At 38.4% G+C, this 26,940-nt stretch overlaps 1 pseudogene; it reads left to right on the top strand.

The window, feature by feature from the left end:
* The first annotated feature begins 6,437 nt into the window (after nt 1-6,437).
* LOC114040022 overlaps nt 6,438-26,940 on the top strand; it is a 36,564-nt pseudogene continuing 16,061 nt past the window's right edge.

Here is a 26,940-nt window from a genome sequence, read left to right as displayed (position 1 = left end):
ATAGAAAGCAATGTTAGCAGCAGTGACAGAGAATTGTCTAGCTCAGGGATGAGGAAGCCTGAGCCAGCTGCAACTAATTTAGGAAAAATGGAAGGCCATCACTGGGCCCCACATAAAAATCTATACCCTCAGGAAGGAAACTGAATGGAGTAAACTGTGGGAATTCTTTGTGATATCCAGGTCTTCACTCCATCTCCAGCATCAAGCTCTGGTGCCCAGACTGTGTCTCTTATGTTGTAAACTTTGAATTCCTCATGCCTACTCTGTCTTATGCCCAATGCCTCCCCACAGGTATGGTTTAAATGGGCACTTTAGGTTGGATTTAAGGACAGCTATCACCAACCTTTACTTTTCCAACTCTAATGCACACTCTACGTGGGCTTCAAGATTTCACAAACCTTGACCCTGTACCAACATGAACATCTGCATACACCCCAACTCACAACAATTAGGCAATATAGTTGTCCTGTGATCCTCAGCCTCAATTGTGCTCTCTCCTGTACTCATTCCCCTTACTCATACCACAAAATAAAAGTGCTGGACTTGAAATCGAAAAGAATCAATTTGAATCCTGACTCTGACATTTACAAGATGGATGACCCTGGACAAGTCACCTTAACCTCTTCACCTCAGTTTCGCCATTAGTAAAATGGGGATGCTGATAATGGCTTCAACCTTACAGGGTTGTTGTGAAGATTGAATGAGATGATACAACATGTAAAGCATTTTGCAAGCCCTAAAGCGCTACATAAATGGTAGCTATTGATTTGGTCTAAGATATATCAACCGAGTTCCCACTCTCTGCTTCCCCTAAATACTCAAGTCTAACAAAAGCTTTAGTGAAGTCAGACTCCACCTAATTCAGCTGTTACCCACAACCCTCTGTCCCAAAGGAATCCTTTCCCACATGCTGCCTACAGCACCATCTGAGCCCTATTCTGCCTCCAGGCCCTGCATGGCTTCTTTCTCCTATACTGACAAACCCCTGCTTCCAGTCCATATTCCCCCTCCTGCCTCTGGCCTCTTAGCAACTTACTACATCTGGTTTTATACAACTAATCTGATACCTCAAGGCCCTCCTTGAATAAGAACCTTCTAGCTATGACTTTCTATTGAGGCTGTAGCTTTCAACAAAAGATATATATGTGGCTTTCAATTTTTTTTTTTTAGGCAATTGGGGTTAAGTGACTTGCCCAGGGTCACACAGCTAGTAAGTGTCAAGTATTTGGTCTGAAGCCGGATTTGAATTCAGGTCCTCCTGACTTCAGGGCTAGTGCTCTATCCACTGCGCCACCTAGCTGCCCCTGTGGCTTTTAATTTTTACCGGTAATGTAGCTAAGACTGTCTTTTGTCTTTTGTCGGTGGAAGGCTATGTGTTTGTGTACACACATGTACACACATATACATACACACATGTATATATATACATATGTACGTACCTATGTGTACATATATATACATATATTTTCCATTCTCTATTGTTTCTATAAATACATTGTTTCTCATTATGCTGTTGTAGTAAGTAGCTCTATGGACATTTTCAGGAGATCCAAATTAAAATTCTACCTTAGATTGAAGGAAGATGCTATCTGCATCCAGAGAAAGAACTGATGAATAGAAGTACTTATAGAATGATTTTCCATATATATGTATGTATGTATGTATATGTACACACACACATATATATATACACATACATACATATATGTATACACACATATTTGTGCCTAATGGTAGCCATGTCTGGGGGGAGAGAAAAACAAAGGAAGAAAAAAAAGTAATTTACATTACATATTTAAAAGGAATAGCAAGTTGTACATAATAGATTTGAAGTTTCATGTGCAATCATCTCTTTATTATTATTTTTTATTATTACTATGGTATGGAAATGCTTCTTTTATTCCATAAATTAAAATTATAATATTTTTAAATCCTACTGCAGATGCTTAAATAGGTGTGTGACTTTGGCCATATCATCTAAAATGTCTACATTAACACATACACTCCCTGCCTCACAGGGTTGTGATAGGGAAAGCTTTTTGAAATCCTTAAGACACTATAGAAACATGAGTTATTAATATTATTATTCTCAGTGCAACCATTGTTTCTTAAACAGTTTATAACCTGGTCCTTATTGTGATGTGCAAACCTGATAAATGTGAATTAAATTTAATTTAGGATATCTAATTTTGTATGGTGGAATTGATTAATGCCTTATGTTGCCCCATTACTCTATTTAGGTAAATGAAACCTTGAGGTCTGGGGTAAGTTTATTTTTATGGTGTTAAAAAACCAGCAGTTGAAATAGTCTACTCACTGTCTAGTTGGGGAAGGAAGATTGGAGAGATGAGATCATTTAATATTTAGAAAACAAGATTAGATTTCAAGTCAGGAGATTTGGTTTTAAGTTTTGTATCCATTACTTACATGTGATTGTATGTAATTTTGTTCATCTCAATGAGCCTCAGTTTCCTCATTTATAAAATGGGAGTTATGATTCCTGACTCATAGAGTTGCTGAGAAGATGAAATGAGATAAGTTATTGAATATACTAGATAAATGTAAAGCTTATGTCAGCTGTTGAAATGAGATGGAGAAGAATTGTAACTACCTCATAAAATGGTTGATATTCATTACTGGTAGGTGGATTTGGGCTAAATGACAAGATTAAGTGTATTTAAAGACATTCTATTGTAGAATAAGGAATATCTGAATGCTCAGTTCCCAAAGAGATGGTAAAGACATGCAAGAACATATAAAATCTAATCTATGAAGATTAGGAAAAAAATTTGAGGATACTATTTCTGAGCTCTCTTAATTTGTTTGACCAGATCTAAGGGGAAAATTGTTGAATTTCTAAATCTTGGTGTTTGCAACATCAACACAGGAGGCAGCATAATATAATTACTAGAGGGAGGGAATCTGGGCCTTAGTTTAAGGGAAGGAAAAGTTTTAATGACTTTTCTAATGTAACTCTGATGGATTTGAATGCTTACTAGTCACAAGGAGTTTTATTCCAAGAATTCAATATCCATGAGGCATTATATAGCAGCCATACTCCAGGCATCCAGAGCTTCTTAAAGAGAGTGCTCAGGGAGGCAGAGCCAAGATGGCGGAGGGAAAGCAGTGACTTGCTTCAGCTCTCCCCCAAACCCCTTCAAATACCTATAAAAATGGCTCTAAACAAATTCTAAAGCAGCAGAACCCACAAAAAGACAGAGTGAAACAAATACCCAAGATAACCTGGATGGTTGATCAGGAAACATATAATGCGACATGCTGGGAGAGGAACACAGCTCGACATGGGCGCGCAGGCCGCAGTGAACCTGGAGCAGGCCTCAGAGGACTGAATTATGGGTAGCTGTGGTGATTTCCAGACCTCTCAACCCACAAACACCAAAGACTACTTAGAAGATCAGTGGGAAAAGTCTGTGACTGCGATGAGAGAGGAGCTAGGTTTCAGTCGCAAGTCTCGAGTGCAACCCAGGACCGTGGCTGTTTCCTGAACTTCCAGCCCACAGACTGAGTGGGAATCAAGTTGCTGATCAGAGGGGGATTGCAGGGAACTCTTTGCCAGTGCTAAGGCAGGAATCTCTTGCTTTGCCCGTGCTTGGATCTGGGTCACAGTTCTGAGGGGTGGTCCTGGGGCAAGGAGAAGTGCTGGTGTGGTAGAGCTTGTTGTGGTGGTGGAGAGGAAACACCTCACCCCTTAACATACCACCTTGGAAGAATTGAAAATTTACAGGTCCCTAGAATATCTCTGAAAACAACTGTACAAGCCCCCTAAGCTTGGGACAGCACATTCTCCACATTGGAAGCAGACTCTTACCTTAACAGAGTTTAAAACTCAAGTAATTGGCTGGAATCATGAGTAAGCAGCACAAAAAGAGTCAGATTTTATTATCTTACTTTGGTAACAAAGAAGATCAAAACATACAACCAAAAGAAGACAACAAAGCCAAAGCTCCTACATCCAAAGCCTCCAAGAAAAATATGAATCAGTCCCAGGCCTTGGGAGAGCTCAAAAGGGATTTTGAGAAGCAAGTAAGAGAAGTAGAGGAAAAACTGGGTAGAGAAATGATAATGATGCAAGAAAATCATGAAAAACAAGTCAACAGCTTGCTAAAGGAGACCCAAAAAAAAATACTGAAGAAAATTACACCTTAAAAAATAGCCTAACCCAAATGGCAAAAGACATCCAAAAAGCCAATGAGGAGAAGAATGCCCTAAAAAGCAAAATTGGCCAAATGGAAGAGGAAGTCCAAAAGATTACTGAAGAAAATACTTCCTTAAAAATTAGAATAGAGCAACTGGAAGCTAGTGGCTTTATGAGAAATCAAGACACTGTAAAACAAATCCAAAAGAATGAAAAATTAGAAAACAATGTGAAATATCTCATTGGAAAAACAACTGACCTGGAAAATAGATCCAGGAGAGAGAATTTAAAAATTATTGGATTATCTGAAAGCCATGATCAAAAAAAGAACCTAGACATCATCTTTCAAGAAATGATCAAGGAAAACTGCCCTGATATTTTAGAACCAGAGGGCAAAATAGAAATTGAAAGAATCCACCGATCTCCTCCTGAAAGAGATCCCCAAAGGAAAACTCCTAGGAATATTGTAGCCAAATGCCAGAGTTCCCAGGTCAAGGAGAAAATATTATAAGCAGCCAGAAAGAAACAATTCAAGTATTGTGGAAACACAATCAGGATAACACAAGATTTAGCTGCTTCTACATTAAGGGACCACAGGGCATGGAATATAATATTCCGGAGGGCAAAGGAGATAGGATTACAACCAAGAATCACCTACCCAGCAAAACTGAGTATAATCCTTCAGGGGAAAAAATGGTCATTCAGTGAAATAGAGGACTTTCAAGCATTCTTGATGAAAAGACCAGAGCTCAATAGACAATTTGACTTTCCAATACAAGCCTCAAGTGGAACATGAAGAGGTAAACAGGAAAGAGAAATCATAAGAGACTTATTAAGGTTGAAGTGTTTACATTCCTGCATGGAAAGATGATATTTGTAACTCATGAGACCTTTGTCAGTATTAAGGTAGTTGGAGGGAAAAATTATATGTACGTATATAGATAGATAGATAGATAGATAGATAGATAGATAGATAGAGGGCACAGGGTGAGCTGAAGATGAAGGGGTCATAACTGGAGAATAAAATTAAGGGATGAGAGAGGATTATACTAGGAGAAGGAGAAAGGGAGAGGTAGAATGGGGTAAATTATCTCACAAAAAACCAGAAAAGAAAAGGTTCTTACAGTGGAGGGGAAACAGGGGGAAGATGAGAGGTAATGAGTGAATCTTATTCTCATAGGATTTGACTTAAGAAGGGAATAATATACACACTCAATTGCGTATGGAAATTTGTCTTACCCTACAGGAAAATGGGGGGGAGGGACAAGAGAGTAGGGGGATGATAAAGAGGAGGGCAGATTGGGAAAGGGGATAATCAGAAGCAAATACTTCTGAGGAGGGACAGGGTCAAAAGAAAGAATGGAATAAATGAGGGGGGCAGGATAGGATTAAGGGAAATAGAGTTAGTTTTTCACAGCATGTCGACTATGGAAGTGTTTTGCATAACTGCACATGTATAACCTATATTGAGTTGCTTGCCTTTTCAATGAGGGTGGGTGGGGAAAGAGGAAGGGAGAAAATTTGGAACCCAAAGTTTTAAAAACATATGTTTTGAAAAAATGTTTTTGCAAGCAACTGAGAAATAAGAAATATAGGAAATGGGGTACAGAAATCTATCCTACCCTACAGGAAAATAGAAGGGGAAGGGCATAAGAGAAGGGAGGGAGAGATAGAAAGGAAGGCAGACTAGGGGAAGGGGTATTCAGAATGCATGCCATCTTGGGGTGGGGGGAGGGGCGAGATGGGGTGAAAATTTAGAACTTAAAATCTTGTGGAAGTAAATGTTGAAAACTAAAAATAAATAAATTTATTTTTAAAAAAAGAGAGTGCTCAGTGTCCCTGGTCCTGGGCTGCTTTGGAGTCTACCAGCATCATCTTTAGTCAGTAAAAGATGCCTTGTTGGGCACCTTCTCCTACCTTCTCAGAGGTGGTCACAGCTCTCCTGGGCATTAACAGGGATTGCTTGGGAAGCCCTAACATGACTGAGTCAGTAATGTTCACAGCTCCTGAAGGTATGAATGAATGAATGAATGAATAGTTAGATAGATAGATAGAAGAAAGGCACTTATTAAGCACATTCTAAATACCAAGCACTATGCTAAGTGTTGGATATAAATAAAATACTGTAAATTCAAGCAGTTCACATTCTAATTAGGGGAGTTAAGATTCAGATGCCAGGGAGATGGAAAGGACAAATGATCCATTGGGATTGAAGGGGCAGAGCCCAGAGGTATTTGAAGTATATCAACAGTGAAGATGGCTATTCCCTAGGGTCTAGAGGATGCAATTGGGAAGGCTGATGGTTCTCTATCTTACTGGAAAGCTTGCAGGTGGTGACTCCGTACTCATTGAAGTGGTGTCAGTGGCCAGCCCTCACCACCATGAGTGTATTGGAGGAGAGGGAACTGTAAGGGGCATGCCCATGACTATTGGAAAGTGGAGAATGAGCTAATCTGAATGTAGCTGGAGCAGTATGACTCCCTCTCAGGGAGTGAGAATGAGAGGTCAGATAGTGAAATAAAAAAATTGTAAGGAGGGCTGGCAAGAAGATTGGGGCAAAGACACAGTTCTGATGAGGTTTAGGGGAAAGACCTGGAGGAAAGAAGGACTCTCCCATCCTTCTTGAGTCATCCAACAGGCTAGGGTGAGGCAATGGACTGTGAGTAAGGGAAAGAGAGGAAGATGAAGGGGTTCTCTCCTCAGGAGGCTATTCATTTTACTTTAACTCACTGTATGCTTATTTATTCATTCATTCACTTATTTATTTATTTATCCTGTGTGGAAAACACTATACTATGTAACAGGAGAGATATACAATTTAGATAAAAACTAGCATCTGCCTTCATGGAATTTACAATCTATTCTCCTCACAACCATCTTCCTCCCCCGACAGCTCACTCACCTCCGCAGGGTCTTTGTGTTGAGTATAAGCTCCTTGAGAGCAAGGAGTATTTTTGCCCCTTCTTTCTATTTCTTAATTTAGTGCCTGGCACATAGTAGTTCTTAAGAAATATTCATTGATTCATTGATTCACTCTTTCTCTTGGAGCTTAACTTCTGCCATGGGGTGCTTGAATTGGGGACCCTATACATTATAAGATCAAGTTGTCATTCATATATATATGCATGTATGTATGTATGCATAAATGTATATGTATATATGTATATGTGTAGATATATGTGTGTGTATATATACATATGTTTTAATCAAATATGATCTAATGGGATAATGCATTTAAAATACTTTATGAGCCTTAAAGTGCTAAAGAAATTCTAGTTATTACTATTATTATTATTATACTCATATACACACATATTATGTGTCCTGGGTAGACTATAAGAGCTCTTCAACGGCAGGGAAGGACTTCTGTCTTTCTATCCCTAGCATCCAGTACAGTACATAGCACTAAGGCATTTAAATTGTTGATTGATTAAGCAAAAGGTTTGGAACTGTAAGGGACCATAAAAATAATCTTGTCTGACCCCTTTTACTTACTCCTGAGGTAACTGAGGCCATGAAATATTAAGTGCCTTTTGCAAGGTCATACAGGTAGTAAGTAGGTACCACAGAATTTGAACCCAGGTCACAGAATCATGGATTTAGAGCTAGATGAGACTTATAAGGTCATCTAATAGAACCTCCTCATTTTGGAGATGAGGCAACTGAAATCCTTAAGCTAGTTTTTAATTGGAAAGGAGAGTATCCCAAATGGTTTCCAGTTTTCCTTCATTAGACACTAAGCAAAGTGCAACACCTGATAAGCAAGCCATAGCTTTATCCCAGGTGAATCTGTTCAGAGCATATTCTAAGTGTGCATTCTTTTGGGAAGTCTGATTTCAGTTCTCAAAGCTACAAACCCAAGGACTTTTGTCCTAGATAAAAGGGACATATTGCTTACTACCCTATTTCTTCCTGGGAAAATAGCTTCCAAAAATATTCCTTCTATAAAGGTCACATGATCCTGTCATTTCCTGTGAGTGATATGTGACAGTCAATTCTGTAAATATTTGTGTTTGAAATTGATGTGCATTACTCTCTTGGAATGATTTCAGTGTTGTAAATGATAAAATTGGAGATTGTGGTGAAATACAGGAGGTATAAGGAAATGGGGAGCCTGGGGAAGTATTTTGGTTGCCATGTGCTCTTGGTATCAAGTGCTGGAAAGAGCAGAAACTTTGGAGTTAGGGAGCCCAGGCTTCAAATCTTTTCCCTGACAAATAGTGTCTCTGTAACTCTGGACAAGTCATTTAACCTTTCATCACCCCAGGCACCTCTACAAGACTGTATGTGACAGAACACTTAAAGGTCTGCACTGGTAGAGGAAGTCCCTACATACAAAGGCAGAGAGGGAATAAACATTTACACAGTGCCAACTATGTTCTAGGCACTGTGCTAGGCACTTTACAAATATTATCTCATTTAATCCTCACAACAACCCTTGGAGGCAGATACTATTGTTACCCCCATTTTGCAGTTGGGGAAAGTGAGGCAAATAGGGGTTAAGTGACTTGACCAGGTTCATACATCAAACAAATGTCTAAGACTGTATTTGAACCCAGATCCTCCTGATTTCAGGTCCAGTGCTCTCTTCACTGTGCCACCAAATGTGGATGGACACAGGCATGTATATCATAGAGATACCCGCCTGTAGATATGCACGTGGTCTTTTTAAAGATCTTTACACTTGTTCCTGATCAGGATTCACTCCATACTCAGTGTTGCCTTCTAAGCTCTTATGAACACAAGGTCTATTAAGACCAAAATAATAATAATAATAACTGGGATATCTTAAACCTACAACGTAGGAACGAATAGCTAGCTAAATTCCACCACGTTTTGTAGAAATTTGATATCCATGACTATAGATTCTTGTCATTTCTATCTTCACAGTATCTCTTGTATACATCTTCTCTACTCACACAGCCACCACTGGTCTACCTGCTTCAAGCCTCTCTCTCCACTCCAACCCCCCCTCACATAGCCAGCAAATTGATTTTCATGAAGCACAGATCTGATTGTGTTGTGTCCCTACTACTGCAGCAGCTCCCTATGACTTCTGGGATCAAAAATAAACCTCTGTTTAGCATTTAATATCCTTTGCAACATAGACCCATCCTACCTTTTCCCATTTATTTATTCCTTCTTTCACATCACACACTCTGCAATCTAGTTATACTGGGCTCTTTGCAATTCTTTGCACACAATAATCTCTCTCCCATTGCCATTGATTTTCTATGCCAGTTCAATGGCTGTCTTTCATGCTTGAAATTCTCTCCTCCTTTGGTCTTCCCAGTTGCTCATGCCTGTCCCCCAATATCACCTTCCCGGTTTCCCCTCCCGGGATCTGACACTCCTTCGTCTTCATCCTCCTGAGAGGGACCCTATAAGCATCTGCTCCAATTCAACCCTCAGGCTCATTCTACCCATTCCATCTAGTTCTCTACCCCTCAACTTATAGGACAGACAAATACACTAGTATCAGTTAAATCATATTTTATCTATATTTATATGTGTCTTCTTACTTAAATATACCTATAGTATCTCCTAGATAGAATGTAAACTCCTTAAGGACAGGGAGTATTTCCTTTTTGTCTTCATTATCCCCAGCACTTAAAACAGCCATTTGCACATGGTAGGTGCTTAATAAACAATTGCTCATTGATTAATTGAATTATGTATGATAATAACAATTGTAGCTGGCATGTAGCATTTTGAAGCTTTAATTCTTCATACACATTATCTCATTTGACCTTAAGGGTAACACTGTGAGGTCAATCCTATAGTCATTATCATTTCATTTTTTCATGTGAGGAAACTTAGGTTGGGACTAAGGTTAAGTGACTTACCCAAAGTCAGAGAGCTAGTAGATTTCAGAGGTGTGATTTACAAACATTTCCTTCTTACTTCCAAGTCCTGTGCACTTTCTTCTGCTAGTGTCATACCAATAACTAATGTGATCCTGAGTCCATTCATTCATTGTTCTACTCACAAACCCTCTTCTAAATAACACATATCCAGACTCCCTCCTTAAAGAATTGACAGGACCTCTTAGGTCGTCTGTTCAGGGTGCCATCTTTCAATAGGGAGGTGGACTGCCTAGGCTATCAGCTTGGTGTCATTTGAAAGAGCTAAAGAAATATCGTATCTCTATCAGGCATCTTGTAGAAGGGAGTCCTGTGTTATTTAGGGGGTTGACCTAAATGGCCATTTAAGACACTTTTCAACCCTAAAAATGTGATTATGTAGTTGATTTTTTTTTCAATATAAGTTTCCTACTTTACATTTCTCCCTAGAGGCAACTATGTGGCATGGTGGATGGAGTGTTGAGCCTGGAAGCAGGAAGACCTGAGTTCAAATATGGCCTCAGACAATTGCTGGCTATTGGACTTTGGACAAGTCATTTAACTCCTAGATGCCTCAGTTTCCTCAACTGTAAAATGGGAATAATAATGGCACCTACCTCACAGAGTAGTTTTGAGGATCAGGTGAGAGAATGTTTACAAAGTTTGTTAAACACAGCGTGTGGCACACAGTAGGTACTTAATACATGCTTATTTCCCTACTTTCTATTAAGTTCCATTGTTAGCTTCAGTCCAGCCCCAGGCCATCAGGATCTCCTTGAATCTTGATTCTGTCACTCATCGTATTAGCTACTGCTTCCAATTGTGTGTTGTTTGCATATTTGAACAACACACACATAGGTATATATGTATGTATGTAGCTTACATATCTTATATGTATATATGTATATGTATGTATCTTATCTATCATCTGTGTACATATATGTATATTTATCTTATATATCATGATGTGTATGTGTGTATCTTCATTCAAGTTACTGATAAAAAAAATCGGAAGATCTTAATTCAAGGAAAGATATTGTTTTAATTTTTTTTCGGATTCTTCTTCCAGAGGCAAATCCGTCTGAACTAATGGATTGTTTTTAGTGACCTTCATTTAAATATCTCCTCTGGTTAACAAACATGACCCTTCTGTTCTTGAGGTGAGAAGGGCTTCTCTTTTTGTCATTTTTAAGGAGGTGGCAGATGCCTCAGCAGAAGGGTAGGGGTGTGTGGGGGGAGATGGTAGCTCATGGACATGCCATCTGTAATAGCACCACCAAGAACCTGGGTTGTGGGGGGAGTGGGAATGGTGTAAAGGTAGAAATCTCCTTTAACTTTGAGGCCTATCAAGGGCTATGTGGTTGTTCCTTAACAGCGGTCATCTCTTTACAAGCCATGATGAATTCTAGAACCACACTGAGCGTTTAATATTCTTCCTTTAGGTGATCCAAGCAGAGGAAACCTCTGAACCACATGGGGAATCTCCCTTCAACTCCTAATTATACAGCTGGGCAGCCTGCCTCTCCTGCAGACCTCCTGCAAGAACTACAGTGATTGGCTCTGATATTTCATGTGGTGGAGCCCTTTGTTATCCCACATGTAGGGTCTCTCTTACTTGTAAACTGCTGGTGTTTGTTGCTACAGAAACTGTCTCTGGCCACTTTTACAGGCATTAGTAAAAGAGGAAAGAACCTGTATGTGAAGATGAAAATTATAGGCCATGTTTTCCTCCCAGTTTTCCCTCATACTTAGTGTGATTGCTAATATGGAAAAGGTTTGTATGTCATCGGTGGGGGCTTCCATGAAAAATAGGATTCCTCCCCCCTCCACTTCCAACCCCCATACCCTTTGGCCTGCCACTGATGAAAATTGTTTTGAGGGAAGGAATCACTGCAAAACGTGATTAGTCAAAAGCCAATAACCTAAAACCCGGCATCAAGATATGGAGTAATTGATTTTGTTTGGTGTAAGGCACAGCTGCCCATGAAGGAGGGAAGCCAGCTAAGAGTTCACCCCTTCCTTTGCAGGTGCCATAGGGCTGTACTGATTGTATTGTCATCGACAGGCCAGGGTCCTTTATAGCTAAAAACAATACAGGTACAAATAGCAAAACATGATTCTTCTGCCTCCCCAACCCCACCCCATGCCCTTGTTACTGGGAGCAGAAATGAGTTAGAGATGATTTCTTTTGCTGTCCCACAGACCTCACTGGAGTCTTTTCAGAGCTTCGTTGCTGCTTGTTTCTAGATACACATATTCTTGTCAGGTTTAGTCACATATAAGGCTCACCGAATGAAATATGAGAACAGAGATGAAGGGAAGGAAGCTCTGGTGCTGGCACATTTGCTGGAATACCCTGTGTGAAGGAAACATTCCCAGTAATAAGTGAGAGCAAGGGAAGTGTAAGGCCCAGATAGGATCAGCATCTGCTGCCCCATTACATCACTTACCCTTTCCGTTCTTTAGATGCTATAAAGCTGAGCAAATGGAAGCAATGAAAGTTTGATTTCATTACCTTGCCTATGGTCTCCTGTCAATCTGTTGTCCCTTCAAATAATAAATCTGACCTAAATGCAAAGAGGAAAAAATAGAAGGAAGATAGTGATTGATTTGACCTTGGTGGTATTAGAAAATCAGATTGCCTATAAGGATGCTCTTTAGAGAGTGGATAGCCTTTCCATATTGACAGATAAAAACAAACCAATAAGCTGAGTTAGCTTGAGGAAACCTGAACTGGAAATATCATATTTAAAAGGCTATTGCATTTTAAAGAATCTAAATCCAGAGTAAAAAGGAATTAAAGAGAAACTATCATATAACTCCAAGCTTTAACATTCACTCCTAATGGAGAGGGTATGATAAAAACAGTTTTCCACTAAAACCTCTCTGACTATATGTAAATGTCTTCTTCTTTTGTTGGACTCTACTGAAAGCAGTGCAGGGCAATGTGAACAGACCCTGGTGAGGTTCTTTAATGCACATATTAACAGTCTAGAACCTGACAACAGCCAGAAATCCTATGATTTAGTGTCTGTGACACTAGAGGCAATATGTATAGTGGGTAGAGCACTGACCTTGGAGTTAAACCTGGGTCTGAGTTTAGGGGTGGGAAACCTGCAGCCTTGAGGCCACATGTGGCCCTCTAGATCCTCAAATGTGGCCCTTTGACTGACTGAGGATCTAGAGGGCCACATGTGGCCTCAAGACTGTAGGATCCACACCCCTGCCTTAGATCCTTAATAGCTCTGTGACCCTGGGCAAAACATGCAAAAAAAAATTATTAAGTGCCTACTGTGTGCCAAGCATTGTGATAGGTGCTGGGGACCCCCAAGATTAATGACATAGTCCCTTCCCTCAAGGAATTTCCATTCTAGAGGCAGAGACAATATGAATAAGCACAAGTACATGCAAAACAGTAATTTGTTAGGGAAAAGCATTAGCAGCTAGAGGGAGCAAGAAAAGTCCCTGGAGGGAGTGATGTTTGGAGCTCGGCTTTGAAGAAATCAAGGGTTAGTAAGAGGCAGAGATGAGGAGGGAGTGAATTCTAGGTATGATGGGTAGATTGTACAAAGATCCCAAGATTTTCATTTTGTTTTCTGGAAATATCAAGGGTCTCCTGGCACAAAAGAGTGACCCTCAAAACATACTGTAATCTCTCATGTCCCTAGAATTCTAGATCTGGGCCTAGGCTTGATAGACAAAACCTGCAACGGACCACGTTGTTTCCAGTGTTTCCAAGTCTGGGGCATTGCCTAGGCTGAAGGGACCCTGGGCTGCATGGGGAGGTCAATGCTGGGCTTCTTCTGCATTCCAAATGACTCTAGGACAGGCTTCAGTGAAAGCCATATCATCTTGTCACATTGCTGAGGGCAATCCAGTTGTAAGCTTTCTCCAAGGAGGAGGAAAAGAGTAGATTATGGGGCAATCCTGGTAAGAGGCAATTTGGGGAGATGAGATAAAGATCTTCCCTTGTCATGGAACAATTGCTAAAAATGCCCAGGCTGAGAGAAACATTTCTAACAATAAATGAGATTTAAAGGACCTAAAATTATGTCCAGAAGATGGGTACTCAAAATAGCTGTGGACTGGGAGCCAAAAAAACTTGAGTGTTAGTCCTAACTCTACACATAATTTACTAATTGTGTTAAACTGGGCGAGTGAGAAGTTTTCTGAGTCAGTTTTCTCATCTCTCAAATGGAGAAAATAATACTCATGTTTCACGGGGTTTGTGAGGAAGTGCTATGTTAACTCCAAAATGCTATAAAATGTGTTATTTTTGTCATCTTGTTGTTGTTCCGCCATTTTTCAGTCATGTCTGTTTCTTCATGACCCCATTTGGGGTTTTCTTGGCAATGATATCAAAGTTGTTCGCCATTTCCTTCACCATCTCATTTTATAGATGAGGAAACAGGCAAATGGGGTTAAGTGACTTGTCCAGGGTTACACAGCTTGTAAGTGTCTGAGGCCAGATTTTAACTCAAGAGGATGAATCCTCCTGACTCTAGGCCTGGCATTCTATCCGTTGTGCCACCTAGCTACCCTGATTATTATCATACCTGTCTTATTCATTGTGAAGTGTTGCTGTTAAGGATTAAATGAAAAAAATGATTAAATATACTTTGAATATTGTTTAATGCTTTACAAATGTAAAGTATTATTATTCTTATGTGGCATAACTTATAGGAGGCTCACCTTGGAGTCAGGATGGCCAAGGTTTAAGTCCACACACACACACACACACACACACACACACACCAGGTGACCACTGGAATGTCACTTAACTTCTTAATATATCAGGCAACTAAGACCATAAGTTAAGAGGAATCATGAATACATGTTATGTGGGGAGTCCCCCATAACAATAAAATTACAGATGTAGACCTCTCCTCAATATCAACAACAATAACAAAAATTACCTCATTTGGAGATTTTATGATCTCCTCTTCCAAGAACCCTCACAGATATGTGACTTCAAATAAGTGATTTCACTTCCCAGGCTTCACTTTCTCCTCTGTAAATGTTTTTTAAAAGATGATTTCTAAGCATTTTTCTAGTTCTAAGAGTATTTATTTCCCATGTGCTGGGTACCCCTTCTAGTTTCAAAATTCTCTGATTCACTTCAGCATTCAAAGCTTAAGATCATGGTGACAACTATAGAGTAGTCTTGGACAGGTTCAGTTCTGGAGTTCATTATGATAAAAGTGAACACACAGAGACTCGGCTCAATATAGTGGAAAGTCCTCTAGAATCAGAAGACCTGAGTTCAGATCTTGCCTCTGATGCTTACTACATGTGTAGCTTTGGGCAAGTCATTGAACATCTCTGGGTTTCACTTTGCTCATGTGTAAAGTGAGGGTTTTGAGCTAACTGGCTTCTGAAGCCCCCTTTAGCTCTAAATCTATGGTCTCAGGAGGAAAGGGGACTCAGGGTCAGATGCAGGCAGAGGTGGTATAATTTCAAAGATGTATGGAGAGCCTCTAGCCCCCAAATACTTCCCAAACCTTCTCACCCAGGTCAGAAATTAAAATAACAGAGGTCAAGGTCTTTTTATTTTACAATTAGTAATGCAGATTACACTCTTGGAGAGGAAAATACTGGCTAAAATATATACCTGTGTTAAAATGGATTATCTAATATATTCTCCTAAGAGGTTTTGAAGAGAGAGTAGAGGCTGAGATAGGGAGAATATAAAGGGATCAGGATTTGGAAGGAGGAGGTGGTATTCAATAACTTTGTAAAAACTACTTTGAAAGGCTTAAGAACTCTGATTAATATAATGACTAAATAGGCTTCCAGAGACCAATAATGAAATATGCTGACCATCTCCTGATAGCACAGTGATGGACTCAAGAGGCAGAATAAGACACACAGCTTTGGATGTGGCCAAGGCTGAAATCTGTTTTGCTTGACTATGATTATTTGTTGCAAGGGTGCAGTTTTTCCTTTATCTTTTACTAATGTTGGTTGAGGAGGAAGTGGGAGAGGGAGACAATAAATGCTTGCTAATTGAAAAAAAAAACATTAAACAGAAAGAGAGCGTGGATAGAAATGGGGGATAAGTAAAAAAGAAGGAACAGAAAGGGGAAGAGTGTGATGCCCCCAAAATAGATCTACACTGCAGTTTTGCAAAGAGGCAAGCTCTTTTGAAACTGATCTAGCTACTACCAAATCCTTAGCTTTGGGTTTAGAACAGCTTCTCCAAGGATTCTGCCAACCACAGTGAATCTTTTGATCCAATCACAGAAATCAGAATGACCATAGTTATGAAGCAAGAGAAGGAGCTGTGCAAGTCTTTATTATACTCTGTCAGGCAACTAGGAAGAGAAATTAAGGGTAAGGGAAGGCTTATAATACAATAGTTAAATATTCACAAATGATCCCCACAAAGTGCCAACTGTGTTTATTTTCCTTGATTCAGTGGTATTGAGGTTTATCAGCCATGATACATCCTCTGAATCATGCAACAAAGTCACAAGAATTCACTGGGCAACAAGCCAGCTCTGCGGTTCTCGCTTTTGTTACTTTCTTAGAAAGGAAGACGTATACACACAGGTCATTTATAATGAGCAGCACTGTGGAAGTAAAACCATCACTTATAATTAATAGGATTGCCCCTTAACAGGGATGTTTCAATAGGGAGAGAAGAGAAAGGATTCTAATGGGGACTTGGCAGTCAGGTGTCTTCCCAAAAAAGAAGTGAAAAATGTCAGCGGTTCCCTGAGTAGGGGTTTTGATGCATTCATGGTTTCAGTAGGGTGGATGTTCCTTCTACCGATGCCTTCTTAGCCCCAAACACTCTTGTCTCTATGGCTTTGTGTAAATCCTCTATAGATGATCCACCCAAAGGCTGGAGCCCATCCTCTTGTGCCTTCGTAGGTCAAGTGCAGCCATAGCAGTCAGAATGTTCATCTATTTAATCTTATTCTCACTACAAGAGTAACCCACTGCCTCTTCAATCAATCAATCAATTATCAAGCATTTATTAAGCAACTAATATGTTCAAGTAAAGCTGAAAATATGAAAACAATGTCTTAAGAAAATATTCAAGTATTATAGCATAAAAATACCACGAGCTGAGAACATTATTTTTTTTTTTTACCAATCTCAGACAAAAGAGACAGAAGTACCTCATTGAAAAGCAGTGTCACTTCAAAATTTTCAGTCAAGAATCATAGAGTGGAATAAAACGTTGTTGTTTGTCCTTCATTCTCAGAAAGGACCATGACATCAGGAAGGTGATGCCAGGACTTGCAGGTGAATTGGATTCCAGTGAGGGAGGGTTGTGCAAAGTCACCAGCCTCACATTCTCCTCCAGAGCCATCTGGGTCCAGTGGCGAGATATAGATCAGGAGGACTAAAGATGGCCCCTGGGATAAAAGAACTGAAAGAGTTATAGTACAAGTAAAAAGGGCCCACCAAGAGAGGGTCTACTTGTCTGGAACTAAGTATTCAGGGATAGGATGGGGAGGAAATGGAAGCGGTGATAGGGATCAGGGATGACTAAGGGGTGGCTAATGGAATACATTAGGTGCTGTGGTTACAAAGAGAAGGAATGAATCAATTCCTACTCTCAAGCAGCTTACATTTTAACATGGGAAACAAGGACCCATATACAAAATAAGCATTAAAAATAATGAAGTCAAAGAAATACAAAACGTTTTGACTACTTCACTAAAGTTAATTAAAGGGAAGTAACTAGTAGTTGGGGATGGGGAATCAGAAAGGTTTCAGGCAGTGCTTACGCTGTGTCTTGAAGGAACAGAGGGATTCTCCAAGACCAAAGTAAGGAGAGATTGCATCCAAGTGGTGCTGGACGTTGTTCATCATACGCTACATCCTTCTTATTCTCACCTTGTGCCTTTCTTGTATGGAAGCATGGTTCTTGGTACATAATAGCACAACAAATACTTGTTTAAAGAATGAATTAGCTGTCATCATTACTACTAATCCATGTTGGCTACTTTTACTTCTTATAGCAAAAATTGTCCCAGTATTCTCTTGATGATAAAAATAATTCTTTTTATAGTTTTGATACTGTGACAAGTTGTCATCTTTTCTGAATGAAATGTATAGTAGATGTACTTTTTACGTGCATGTATACATATATGTATGTATATATTCATGAAAGTAATAACTTTATGTTAATGTAATTTTTAAATTGTACATTTCTTGGTTACAATCAACATAAAATGATTTTCCAATATCAGTGGGGAAACTTATCAAGTTTCATTCTGGAAAAGCATGAAGACACTGAGGTAATTTGTGCTACTCTCATGTCAGGCAAGTAATAGGACAATTTGATGTGGTTAAAATAAGAACTAGTGCTGCCATCACCTTTACTTAAATTCTGTCAGTGTTCATTAATTCTAATATGTAAGAGATGAAACTCCCTCTTTAAAATAGCACCATCCTCCCTGGATAGAGTAAATTCTTGCTGCGATGTTGTCATATTCTGACAACCTGATTCCTCCAGGGCCCAGGGTGGAGAGAAATTAAAATCATAACTGAGCATCTGGAGGTAAGATAAAAGGTTCTGAGCACCAAGATCTAAAACAGGAGGAGGAGATTGAATTAGGATTAGATAAAATTGCATTTTATGATAAAGCAATGCTATTTTTGTTCTTTTTAGTATTTATGCTCCTATTTTAGAATGTTACTCATTGTTTTCCCAACTTGTCGATTGTTGATTCTGTCACTCTTTTTTTTTTTTACCGTATGTTCCACCCAATGGCATTTGTAGGGAAAAAAATGAATAAATATAATTTTTCACTACTTATTCCTTTAGTCCAGTATGGATCAGCTTTCATCTTCATATTTACAGTGCCTAGTACAGTGTCTTACACATAGCAGGTGCCTAATACTTATTTGTTGATGTTAATTCATTTTTTTCTAATGAACTCCATTAGTCATCCCTGACTCATATCACTGCTTCCATTTCCTCCCCTTCCAATCCTTGAATACTGTCTTCTAGGCAATTAAATCTTCTCTTGGTTGACCCTCTTTACTTTTACTATAGCTCTCTCAATCTTTCCATCCCACTCTGTGATTCTTGACAGACAATTCTGAAGTGATATTACCTTTCTCTTTTAATGAGAAACTTCTATCTCCTTTGTCTGAAATTGGTGAAAACTGTGTTCTTAGCTGGTGGCATTTTTATGCTATAATACTTGAATATTTTCTTGTTAAGACATTGCTTTTGTGTTTTCAACTTTCCAATATAAACCTTGAACTTCAAATAGCTCTTTCAGTAAAGAGAGAGAATTCAATTATGCTTGGTTAAAATTACTTATGGCATCTGAGAGTAATTTCACTAAACACTTCTTTGAATAACCAATGTACATGACATTTTCCACACTTATGTCCCTGAAAATGGCTAAATTTTAAGGCAGTCTTACAAATTCAACCCAAGTTTTAAGCTGTAGTTACCAAGATGCAGACAGAAATTCAGGGAAATAAAACAGTTAAACTTTTAAAATATAAGCTATGATGTTGAAGAAAGGCATTTTTTCTTCTCATTTTGATTGATAGCACTTATATGGTTATGTTTTTGTTAAAAAAAAAAACTCCATCCCCATCTCTATTTGTTGAAGTTTTTTCATACCTTTTAAGGATCAGCTCAAATGCTCCCTTCTCCAAGGAGACAGGTAACACTCCATTTTCCATCAGTAGTCTGCTTGGTTTGAACCCCAGCAACACCATGCTTCACCCAGGATAAACCAATGTCCTGAATTTTCAACATCGTGCTGATTGACTCCATTTTTGATACTCAACAACTTTTCATCTCCTAGAGTTACCTCTCCCCTCAGATTAGAGGGCTGGAGGAAGGGATAATAAACTTCTCCCAAAGGCTTCTTTATGGAAGGCTTAGACCAGAACTTTCCAGGTAGCTCTATTTTCCATCAGCATCTCTGCTTGGTTTTGACTTCAAGGAACATCATGCCCCAGTTCTGGGCCCTACCCTTTTACCATGCTTTTATGCATTGTCTTCTCCTATTAGATTATAAGATCTTTGAGGGCAGGGATTTATTACTATTTTTATCTTCTGTGCTTAGCACAGTGCCTAGCACATAGTAGGCACTTAATAAATATTTATTAAATCGAATTCAATCAAACTTAGTCTCATTTAATCACTCTCTCTTTTGAACTGCTGTAACTGCTTTATTTATTCTTTTTTGTTGGTAATTATCACACTTTGCCTTGTCTTTTTGTTATTTCTGTATGTCTCATCTCACCTAATCTATAGTGAGCTTCTATAAGTAAGGGTTTTGTTTATCTTAATATCCCACAGTGCCTAAAAATTTTGCTTAAATATAGCAATTCATCATTAAATATTTGTTGAAAGCATAAGAGTTTATTTTATGTAGACATGCTAAAAATTACTATTGGTCTTTAGCAAATAGAGTACTGGATTTGAAATAAGGAATTCTTGGGTTCAAACCTCACCTTCAAAACTAGCTTTGTGGCCCTGAGTGAGTAACTTAAGCTCCTTGAGCCTCAGTTTCCTCATCTGTAAAATGGGTATGATGATAAACCCACCTTACAGTATGAGTATGAGACTCAAGATAAAATATATAAAGTGCTTTGAAAACATTAAAATATTGTATCAGTGTGAATTACTATTATTATTGTTGTTGTTATTGTTATTATTATCATTCTCTGAAATCAGGCTGATATCACATCCACCAATGAAGGCTTCATATTATGGCTGTGTTAATCTCTAAAAAAAATAATGGTTTTGTGAATTGTAGACTTCCCCCATTGTAACATGGAAGATAAGTCCATATAACAACTTTTATCTTGAGTTCAAGTCCCAGGCTCTTCCATATGCTGTTTGTATAATCCTGGGCATGACAGAACTTCTCAGTGCCCCAGGAAACTTGATAAAACTCATTAATTGAGAAATGAGTGCCGATCTACACAGGTACAGAGAATTCCCTTTGCCAAGCAATTCCCAAGTCAGCTCCTCCCTAAATATATGGCATTTATCATATGAAGAACTTCAGGAATGGTGCTTTTCCTCCTGTTTAGGGCAAAAGTGAGGCAGACAACAGTGCTATGATTATTTTCCGGTTATTCTGGAAAGTGATTATAGAGCAAAAATTAAAATGTGTTCATCTATTATTTAAAACCATCAAGGAAGATTTCCTCTCCTTGCTGTGTTTAGTTTTGCAAACTGTCTCATTCATTACAATCACAGTTGATGATGGGTTGATCTTCAAATCTAAGTGAAAATTTACATTGTCACTTTTTGGTAGGGAAATTAATAATAATAATAATCATAATAATAAACTGCATTTATTTGTCACTTTAAAGTTTACAAAATGTTTTCCTCATGACAACCCAATGATGTAGGTAATGCTAATACTATTATCTTCCTTTCATATATAAGGAAACTGAGCCTTGGAGAATGATATAGACTACTCTGTAGAAATCATGTATTCTATTTGAGCATGTTATAGACAAGGAAGCTAGGACCAGAAAGAGGAAATGATTTACTCAAAGTTACAAAGATTTTAAATAACAGAGTTACAATTCTGACCCTGGTCATCTTAGTCCAAACCCAGTGCCTTTTTTTTTTATACCACACTGTCTCATAACTTTATTTAGTATTGGTCAACTCTTTGAAAGTTTTTGGACGGAAAAAAGAAAATTCAGAGCAATGTAGAAGAGGCTTCACTTCAATTAACTATGCTTTTTCTTGTTTCCATAGAATATATGAGTAGAATAATTATTTACCTGTGGCTTAGTTCCATTGGAAATTATCATTGAGATAATTTCCTGCCACCCAAGGGGTCCCCCAGCCTCTTCACATCCAAAAATCTATTGCTTATCTCTTTTTCTAGTCTGACTTTCTTCAACCCTTCCAACCCAAACCCTATGGACCTCTTGTAACCAGATCACTCCAAAGCCAGCTTTCATTGCCAGTCCACTGAATATTTCTGAAGTGCCTCATAGCCTTTGTTTTGATTTGGCTTTCTCTTCTCCATGTGACATAACCACCACCCAGCTGTCTGAGGTTCCTTCTGTCACCTAACTGAAGAATAATTACTTCGACTAATAGATTGTTAACTCTTTGGCATTAACTATGCTAATGCCCCCCTTCACTAGGAGTGATAACCAAATAAAGGTTGGCTCTCTAGTGTTTTATAGTAGAAGTGAAACTCAGTAAAATTATGGCTTGGCTTTTTAACTTAGTTGTGTTAGCTTTCTCATTTTTTCTTTGATTATAATATGCATAATTGTATGATTATGCCCAGTTATATCAATGACATAAGTTGTGTAATTATAGCATGTCATGATGAAGTTATTCAACTGATTAGGGAAGAAGACATGATATATCTGAGCTAACTTTTGTTTTAAGATCATTGTCTCCTGGGAACACATATTTTCAAAAAAGTTTATATTAGGGCATGTTACAATAAGTTGAATAATCCTCCACCCACAGGTCTAATGATGACGTATGTAGTCTATGTGAAAGATAGTTAACTCAACTTGTGTTCATTTGCTCATTAAATTTCAATGTGTGCTTAAAAAAATCTGAAAAAGATATCCCCTGCCTTAAGGAATTTAAAATACCATGATAAATATAAGACATGTGCAGATATCTATAGTAGAAGGTAGAATAACAATATGAATGAAGTGCTGTAGGAATTCAGTGGATGTAGAGACCAGGTAAAATTTTATATAAGAGGATGCATTTGGTCTGGATGTGAAGTATCAGTAGCATTTCATTAGATAAGAGATGGAGAAGAGTATTCCAGGTAGAAGGGATGACATCAGTCAGCAAAAGTATGAGGGCAAGAAAACTGAAGAAATAGTTGGAAAACATTAAGTAGTTCTATTTTGCTGATGCCTAGGGTAAAAGCTTAGGGTAGCTAGGTGGTACAGTGGATAGAATACTAGGCCTGGAGTCAGGAAAATTCATCTTCCTGAGCTCAAATCTAGCCTCAGACACTTATTAGTTGTGTGACCCTGGGCAAGTCACTTAACCCTGTTTGCCTCAGTTTCCTCATCTGTAAAATGAACTGAAGAAGGACATGGCAAACCACTCGAGTGTCTTTGCCAAGAAAACCCAAATGGGGTCATGGAGAGTTAGACAAGACTAAAACAACTGAATAACAACAACAGGGTAACAATGGGAAGTAAGCCTGGAAATACATATTGAGGCTATAATGGAGAGGGTCTTGACTACAAAATTAGGACTTCAGAGATGGCACAGTGGATAAAGCACTGGCCCTGGGGTCAGGAGGACCTGAGTTCAAATGTGGCCTCAGACACATAACACTCACTAGCTGTGTGACTCTGGGCCAGTTACTTAACCCCAATTGCCTTACCAAAGGAAAAAAAAAGTTAGGACTTTGAGTTTTAGAAGAATGAATGAAAAAATTGAAGCCAAAAAGCAACATAAGTAGAGATTAACCAAGTGATAAAATATAAGGTGAATATAATCAGAAGAATATAGAGGCAAGAAAATTACTTGGGAAGATAAAGTAATGGTCTAGGTATAAATGATAAGCACTTGAGCTGCGATAGGGACAGTGGAAATAACAGGACGAGTACAGACAAACCTTTCAGAGGGAAACTCAGCTGGTAGCTGACTGAAGTGGGCTGTGGACAGGGGTGTGCTAGCTCTAGCAAGCTTATTAAATTTTCAGCGTGAACATTTACACCATATAAATTAGAAATCACTACAGATTCAGGGCTTGATTTACTATTGCCTAGACTTAAGAAAGTGTTAATGAAGCAGATTAAACTTTAAGGTGTGTGTGTGTGTGTGTGTGTGTGTGTGTATGAATGGATGGATGGATGGATGTTTGTGTATTTTCAGTAGGGTAGAGTTGCTTCTAAATCATTTGACAACACACATTTGTGTTATATTGCTCTATATACAATGCTTGAGCTTAGCAAGGGTACAGTAGAAAACTATAACCTGATTGGAGGCCTGGTAAATATAGATCAATAATTATTATTATTACTTACTAATAATCATTATTTAGTGAGAATAATATTTTGTGTTTGCATTAATTTTAATTTTATGTATTTATATAACATATATTACATATTATATATCATATATTCATATTTTATAACAATATATTTTATATTTGTATAGCAACAGAACATTTGCAAAGGGTATTACATCTATCATCTCATTTGAACCTTACATTACCTCTGGCTGTGGATCACATGCTATAGCAGAAAGAATATTACATTGGGTTTCATTCTGCCCAGGTTAGACTCTTTCCTCTGCCTCTCTATGCTTGTGGGTAAGTCCAATGGAATCTAGGCTTCAGCTGTAGAATAAGGAGTTGGGCTAGTATCTAAGATCTCTCCCAGATCTAAATCTTTGAACCTATAGCAGATTCTTGGAGCAATGTTAGTGGATAGGGGAAGAAAGATAAGTCATTTAAAGAAACAGAGAAGATCAAAGTAGGAGGAAAATCAGGAGAGTACATTGTTGTGGAAGCTAAAGAAGGAAAGATTGTTGACTAAGGGTCAACAATGTCAAATGCTATTCACAATAGCTCTATTTTTCTTCCACTTTGAAAATGAAACTGTTTTAGACCAAGCACTCATATGAACTCTGTGTGTGTGTGTGTGTGTGTGTGTGTGTGTGTGTGTGTGGCAGTAATATAAGTGGACCGATACTTAGCCAAATTGTCACAGAGGAGTACCTAAAATCTTTCACTTGTGTTTGTCTCAGGTATAGAAATCAAGACTTCTGTCCACCACCCACCATAACCCTCAGTTAATAACCAAATCAATATAGTCCTAGTTTTGGTAATACCTAGCACTTAGCATGCAGTGCCTGACACATAGTAGGTGCTTAATAAATGTTTATTGAATTGAATTGTGACCTTTGGCAAATTATTTTATTTCTCTGGCTCCAGTTTTCCTATCTGTAAAATAAAAGGTACAGACCAGATAGCCTTTAAAGTACCATTATTCTGCATATATCTCATATTCTATAATTTTTATAATGCTTGGATTATGCATTTGTTTGTATTTCCTTACTTTTGTTCCTTATATAGAGTTAATTTGCTAATAAACTCTCTAAGTTACTTAATGGGCAAGTTTATCGAAAATAGTCTAGGTTTCTTTTGTAATCTTCAGTGACTGTTTTGAGATATCAACCTTTGGAATCAAGGAATAAGATTATTATGTGCAACACATTTTTTGGGGTATACAATATCTGTCATATATGTTTTCTACAGGTTAGATTCCACTGAGGATTATACAACATTTCCCCATGTGACTCTCTAGGGGTCTAAATGTGTGTTGCCTCAGTCAAGTTGAGACCCGTTAAAGACCTTAGATTGAAAAGGCCAAGGTCCCTTACTGCATCTGGGCCATCTCCAGTAGTCCTGATCTATATCTGGTTACTGGACCCAGATGACTCCAGAGGTGAAAGTGAGGCTGGTGACTTTGCACAGCCCTCCCTCATTTAAATCCAATTCACTTGCATGTCATGATATCACTTCCGTGATGTGAAGGTCCTCTTCTAGAAAAGGACAAAGAGCATCAGCAACTCTAGGAGTGGATATCCCACAGACCACTCCTAGTTGAGTCAGTGAATCATCTGATAGTCTTTTGACCTAAGTATTGTGGCATGATGTTAACTGAAAGATTCCTGAATGTATAAACCCCTCTTTTACAACCAACATAACAGGATTATCTAGTGTATATATTGTTATGTTGTTAAAAGATGTCAGAGATTGATTGAAAGGGCCTAGAATTGGAATTATCTATGTGTCAAAAGCCATCATTGAAGGGAGTAGTAGAATCATGTTAGGTTTCTATGTTAATTGGATCTATTCTATGTTTAAATAAAAGTCCTTAATCTTTCAAGCTGTCAATCTTGTACCCTTCAGGAAGACTAGCTCACCTGGAAAGGAGAAAAACTATATGACAGTAAGAAACATAGCATACATCATTAAAAAAAGAATTATAGGTTGTAGGATGATATAGCTTTCGCATGCTTCTTTTTGGGTATATATTACTAGACCACATATTTCATGGTGACATGAACAATCAGTATTCAAACAAAATTTAATGCATTCAGAAATAAGAATGAATATAACCACCTCTTGTCATGATATCACTGCATTTACTTCAATAAGCATTGACTAACTTTGTGTTTCAAGAGCCTGTATTAAGTACTGGGGAAATTAAGAGAAAAAAAAAAAGATTCAGTACAACCCCCCTCCCTCCCCAGCCAAGGATCTTACAGGCTTCTTGGGTACAGGGAAAAGTAAGACCTCGATAGCAATAAAAATAAAGCCAGGTAAACTGTGCAAAGGAGAGATCTTGTCAAAATGTCCTGGGAAAATGTGAAGAGCTTGAGAATATTTTCATTTGGAGGAAATAGGAAAGAAGACTATTGGAGGAGGAGACTCCAAGGCTAAACCTTAAGGAAGAAAAAAATGCCGACAGATCTTCATCTGAACGTTAAGTGCTCTCTGGGCACAAATGGGACATCCTGCATGAATACGAAAAGACAGTGTAGTGTTAAAGACATGCACAGATAATAGTACAGACTGGCTGTCAGTGGCGGTAACAGAAGATGAATTCACAAGTACTGGAAAAATAGTGTTAGATCTGAGCTGAGATTGACATAGAGAGTGAAAAATGGCAAAACAGAGTTTAAAAAAACTATATAGGAAGAAAAAGGAGGATGAAAGAAAGAATGGGACCGTTTCTTGGGATGGGAGAAATGATAATAACTGACAAAAGAGCTAAGGCAGAGCTGCATAATTGTTGTTTTGCTTCTCTTTTTTTCTACCAAAGTGAATGATGTTTGTACTAACGGGAACTTTATATCCAAAATAAATTAAAAGGTACTAAGAACACTTAGCTACCCATGATGAATTTGAGTCACCAGGCCTGGATGAATTACTTCTCCGAGTACTAAAGGAACAGGCAGATGTAATGGCTGACTTG

The sequence above is a fragment of the Vombatus ursinus genome, unplaced genomic scaffold, assembly GCF_900497805.2.
Source record: "Vombatus ursinus unplaced genomic scaffold, bare-nosed wombat genome assembly UNPS02012602.1, whole genome shotgun sequence".
Lineage (NCBI taxonomy): Eukaryota > Metazoa > Chordata > Mammalia > Diprotodontia > Vombatidae > Vombatus > Vombatus ursinus.
Note: the sequence above shows the minus strand (reverse complement) of the source record. Positions and strands in the feature narration are given on the sequence as shown.